General features: G+C 45.9%; 1 pseudogene; it reads right to left on the reverse strand.

Annotated features, from left to right (window-relative positions):
* Nucleotides 1–661: 661 nt before the first annotated feature.
* On the reverse strand, nt 662–1,055 carry LOC146805037 (large ribosomal subunit protein eL31 pseudogene; annotated as a pseudogene).
* Between the last annotated feature and the right edge of the window lie 4,804 nt (nt 1,056–5,859).

Below are 5,859 nucleotides of genomic sequence, written 5' to 3' on the forward strand. Positions count from 1 at the left end.
CTCTTTCCTATTTCGAAATATATAGCATCAGAGACAGGAGCTGTGCTGTGCACTTGTCTGTCATACTGAATCTTCTGTTTTCACAGCTCAGTCAGGCCAAAGGAACTGACAGGGCCTTCTTCAAGGAAGTATCTAAAAAACACATGTGCACTCTTCACCCCACCAAACCCCTTTCTGCAAAAAGATAATCACAGCCACTGAAGATGAACTGGAGATCCACTCTTTGCAGTAATGTCCAGCGTGTTTTCCCTCTCATCATGTGATATTGCTCCTTACTGAGTGACCATGTGAAGGGAGCTGATATTGCATGAAACAGTGGCATCCTGCCTATGCCAATCAGGAGTGTGAATAGAACGGTAGGAGCATAGGGAAGAGAGGTACAGACAGGAGCACAAGAGTAAGGCACAATGCGGCATACTTTTTTCTTTTTTTGCAGTTTTATATAGCATGACCTCGATCAGAAGGTATCGGGGGAGGGGGGGCTTTATATGATCACCATTTGCATTACAGACAGACTCATTCACTTTTAGCCATGAGAGATTAAGTGATTTGCCCAAAATCACAGGAGGTTGAGCCTTGCGCAGGGATTCAAACCCGGTTCCACAGCTTCATGGTCGGCGGCTCTAGCCCTTAAGTCACATCCACACTTCAAATGTAGGATAACTTCAGTTTTCATCAACGTTGACTGTTTGGAGACCTTTAAATGTGGTGACTGGTACATAAGTGACCAATGTGTATAGCTTGTTGGGTGAATCTTCATCCTCATTGCGCTTCCTGGATAGGCGCACACGCATGCGGTATGGAACATTCCTGATTCCTTTAGCCCAAACTGCTTTGTTCAGCCTGGTGTCTATGCGCACATCTGGAGTTCCCATATCCTTAACTGCAAATTTACGAATTGCTTTCAGAGCACGGGGTGCACGCCGCTTGAAGCCAACTCCATGGATTCGTTTGTGGACATTGATGGCGTATTCCCTAGTGACCACCTCATTGATGGCAGATCTGCCTTTCTTCTTCTCACCCCCTTTCTTGGCAGGAGCCATCTCGAAGCAGAGTCAATGTAAATCGTTCAATCTGGCTTTAAAATCGTCATTGGAACTGCAGGTGCGGTGTTGGGATGAGATATAGCCAGACTGCCAACAAACAATATTTGAGGTTTTGATTGTCTGAGCTATTGTAGTTTCCAGGTTTACGTAATTAATTTGGGGAATTGCAATTTTTAAACTGCGTGTGACACATAATTGTGAAAAAAAACCTCATGCTGTGAAATCTCCGTGTTGTGTGCGCATATTGCACACTGAATGCAGGGCTCTTGGCTTAGGTAGTTCCGGTGCAGCCTCTAAAAATACCGGGAAACTGACTAATTAATTGGTTAATTTGCGCATTGCAAGAAATCTGTATTTTGATTCCAACTAAAATTCTGATAGAAACGGGTAAATGTGTCGTGAAAGAGGATAACTTAGAGTGTGCTTTCAGTCTGTTATACAAAGATGGTCCTGAAGAGATGTATGCAGGCATTTTTATGCACTGCCTGCCAGTGCTGATGGGCTATAACGATTGCAGACCCGAGGTTCGACATAAATGTAAATTTCTTCTTTGGTCGTGTTTCTTAGTGTACTTCCTTCACTTTAGTAAATGAAGGCACCCCTTGTTCTCACTGCAACCATTTGAGAATTTGAACATAGCTCCTCGGAGTTGTGATAAGGCACAAGTTGCTTTAAATCATGTATACTCAGGCTTTTCTATTGAAATGCTCGCTTCAAGAGTCATATCCTTGCTAACTCAATTGGCAGACATATTGCATGCAGCGTGCTACGTTGCTGCTGTTTATAACGAAAGATAACAGTTCCCAGAGTTGGGCATCAATGCAAAGCTGTGTATTGTCCTTGCTTCCTTGTGTAGTCAACTAACTATGTAAAGAACAGTGGCCTAGCTAGAGCTAGAGTTTTTGCCGCCCGGGGCGGTCCCTGAGTTTACCGCCCAGTGACGGCCGGTGCAGGTAAGAACGGGGGGAGTCAACAGACGACGACGAGGGAAAATAACATTTAAAAAAAATAAAAAAACACTTACCTTGTGCTCACCAAAATTGCTCACTTCACCTGCCACCCCCAAAAAACTGTGATTAATGTGTGAACTGAGATGTGTGTCATTTACAACATCTCTGTAACAGAATTTACAGAAATTAAGAGCGTAGTAGATTAATGTCGGACTCCCATAATGGCGAATCCAAGCATTGGCCTACCAACCTCGTTGTAGCATTTTGGTTCTTGCTTAACACGAAAAACGAAAAATGTCTCCCTTTGATATTTTGGGGAGATTTTAAAAGCAGCAACTCAAGTGAGAGATTTCAAGGTAGAGTTCCGTCCACCTCTCCCCCACCATTGTGTCTCACTGCAGGACCCTTCCTTCTTACTCTGCTTGATTGTTCCCTGCATGCTCTTTGATCAGCGCCAACAACAGCATCAGTAGTGTAACTATACAATTTCCTGTGTTCATCTAAATTTACTTTGTCGACGTTTTCCTAATAAGAGTATTCTTTCTATCGTATATATGGCATATGTGTGCATTTCTTTTCAGTGCTTTGAACCCCTTTTGGGTCTGGTGAGCACTACATGAAACCGTAAATAGGTAAATAATAGAAAAATTAAAGAAAAAAAGCTCCCTTCCTGGTGAAACGAATGAATCTCTTTCAGCACACTGAATGCTGTTGAGCGCAATAGTTATTAGAATGTCAATCAATCAATCAATCAATCAATCAGGAGTATGTATAGCGCAGCTACTCACCCACGAGGGCCTCAAGGTGCTGGAGGGGTACTGCTGATCTGTCTAGACATGGAGGTTCCAACAAAGAACCAGGTCTTGAGATCCTTCCGGAATTGGTTCTGCAATGGGGACTGCCTGAGGTGGAGGGTCAGGGTTTTCCAGCTGTTGGTGGCGAGATAGGAAAAGGATCTTCCTTCTGTTCTGATCTTGTGGTTCCATGGGACAGTGGCCAGGGCAAGTTGGTCAGAGCGAAGTTGTCTGGCTGGTACGCAGAATGAGAGGTGTTGGTTCAGATATGCTGGCCCTACATTATGGAGAGCTTTGTAGGCATGTGTGAGAAGCTTGAAGGTGATTCTCTTGTTGACTGGGAGCCCGTGGGGTTGATGAAAGTGTTCTGTGATGTGACTGCGGCGGGGGATGTCGAGGACCAGTCTGACTGCTGTGTTTTGAATGTTCTGTAGTTTCCTGAGCTGGCGTAGAGTGCATTGCCATAGTCATGTCTGCTGGTGATGAGTGCCGGGTGACCGTCTTATCTGAAAGTCTTTCAAAGAAGGCGAGTGTGTGGCAGCAGGATGAGGATACAGCGCTGATCTCGCGGTTCATTGTGAGCAAGGAGTCCAGTATGATACCAAGGTTACGTGTGTGATCCGTGAGGGTGGAAGGGGTTCTCCGTGCAGCGAGCCACCGGAAGTCGTTCGAGGCTGAGGGGATGGGTCTCAGGATGAGCATTTCAGTCTTTTCCGAGTTGAGCTTGAGGCAGCTATTGTTAATCCAGGTGGCAACGGCCTTCATCTCGCTGTGAAAGTTGATTCTGGCGGCATTGGCTTCGTTGGTGAGGGAAAGGATCAGCTGCGTGTTGTCGGAGTAGGAGACAATGTTGAGTCCATGGTTTCTGACGATGGCCGCGAGGTGGGTCATGTAGATTTTGAAGAGGGTGCGGGCTCAGGGAGAAGCCCTGGGGCACTCTGCAGCTGATTTCTATAGGTTCTGAGAGGAACAGAGAGGAACTGAGGTAATCAGACTCGCTGTGTTTGGCTAGCAAGGATGGAGTGGATCCAGTCCAGGGCCTTGTCACGGATGCAGGCGTCATTGAGTCTCGTGATTAGGGTGCAGTAGGAGACAGTATCAAAGACAGTCGAGAGGTCCAGTAGGATGAGGGCTGAAGTTTTGCCTTAGTCGAGGAGGGAGCGGATGTGGTTGCTTCGGAAACCAGATTGGGAGAGTTCCAGGACATGGTTCTCTTCGATGAACTCGGAGAGTTGGGTTTGATGGCCTTGTTTGGGAAGGAGAGGAGGGAGATGGGTCTGAAGTTCTTGAGGCTGTCGGGTCAGCAGAAGGCTTCTTCAGCAGGGGGTTGATCTCGTCATGTTTGCAGTCAACGGGGAAGGTGGCGGTTTCGATGGAGCAGTTGATGGTGTGGCAAAGCTCTGGGGCAATGGAGGTGGCTGCTTTATGGAAGGTCTGGTACGGGCAGGGTTCCGATGGGGCTCCAGAGTGTATGCTCTTCATGTTCTTGAATTTGCCGTCTGTGGTGAGCAGAGTCCAGTTTAGCAGGATCTGTTGGGGTGCGGCGTGGTTGTGTGCGGTGGAGACGGGCATTGTGGCAGGGTCTTGGGTGTTGAAGCTATTGTAGATCTGCTTGATCTTCTGGTGGAATAAGGTGCCTACTTTGTTGCGGAGGTCTTGGGAGTGTGGGATGTCTATGGTCTCACTGTTGTGCCTGCCAAACTCTTTGACAACAGCAAAGAGTTATTTTCTGTTGTGTGCATTGGCTTTGATTCTGTCTTGGAGGGCCGTTTTGTTTGTGGTTTTGAGGAGGAGGTGTCATGCGTTGGTGGCGGTTTTGATGGTTGCATGGGTTTCCAGGGGTTTTGTTGTTCCTTCATCTCTTGAAATTGTTTGAACAACGCTATGTACAAATTGTTGTTTTCCTCAAAGACATTTATCTTTTGTCATCCAGTGGAGTTTTCCCTGCTAGGATCCAAAGAGCAGCTTTGCGTTGCAGTAATTTAGTTACACCATAAACTGGTTTTCAGATTAGTAACTTTGAAATGAAAAGACAATCTTACTAATCAATTTATAAAGCTGATAATGTACTTCACATTAATCATGCAACCAGGGAGACATTTGTGATGATTTAATGAAAAGTAAGTGTCTCTGTAATGTGGCATTTGGATACCTACTTTAAAGTTTGTTCAAGGTTTAAAAGGCCACTCCACAACCACAGTAGCCTCCGTACTTCTGTGGCAATAAGTCAGGCATCATTGGTCTTGTATGAAGCTGCCCTTCAGTAGATTCTTTTCAAACCAAACATGACTGTTCTTTTAATTGTTTCACAGAAACATTTTTTAAATGGTTAGCAGCAATTTCAGTCATACAAATTATAACTTGGCATTCCCTTAAAGTGATTATCGAGAGAGGGCTCTTGGTACGGTGGAGCGGCGAGAGGGTTTCGTTTTGACAGAATTTCGCTCCAGTCTTGGATTTCATTGTTAGGTCTCGCCTACGCAGCGCGCATGTGTTGCATAGGCGGGCCTTTAGCCGTCGTTCTGGTCATTTTCAAGCACACACTCGTGCTTGTGGCGGCATCCACCTTACAAGAGCGCGCAGGGGCGCGCCACAAGCACGAGTGCAGTGCCTGAAAATTAGCAGACACGCACGCACCACTCCCGTGCTTGTCTGCATGTTGGAATAACAGCTGCTTTGCCGCTTGCAGATTCCTACTTTGACGCCTCTCATTCAATTTCTCTTTCCTCCATAGCTCTGCTTTCCCAGGTCTCTCGTCTATCCCGCCGTCCACAAGGCCACCTTCCCTCTTCAGCTTCACGCTCCATCTTCTTTTTTGTAAATTCCACGAGCTCGCTGAAAAAGTATTCCGCTCCACAATAGAAATGCTTCTAGTTTTGATTTTTCTTTTGTCACATCTTTTTTTTTTTTTTGCGAAATTGAAAAATGCTTTTCCACCTTCACTGAAGGTTTGCCTCAAATACTTTCAGGAGGGTTGGAGAGAAAAGAACGCAGATCTCTTCCTGCGCGGTGATTTTGTTTAAAACACATCATTTCTTTCAGACGGCGTCGTCAGCTGCATTCCTCGCA

Source organism: Triturus cristatus, chromosome 8 (assembly GCF_964204655.1).
Source record: "Triturus cristatus chromosome 8, aTriCri1.1, whole genome shotgun sequence".
NCBI classification, from domain to species: Eukaryota; Metazoa; Chordata; class Amphibia; order Caudata; family Salamandridae; genus Triturus; species Triturus cristatus.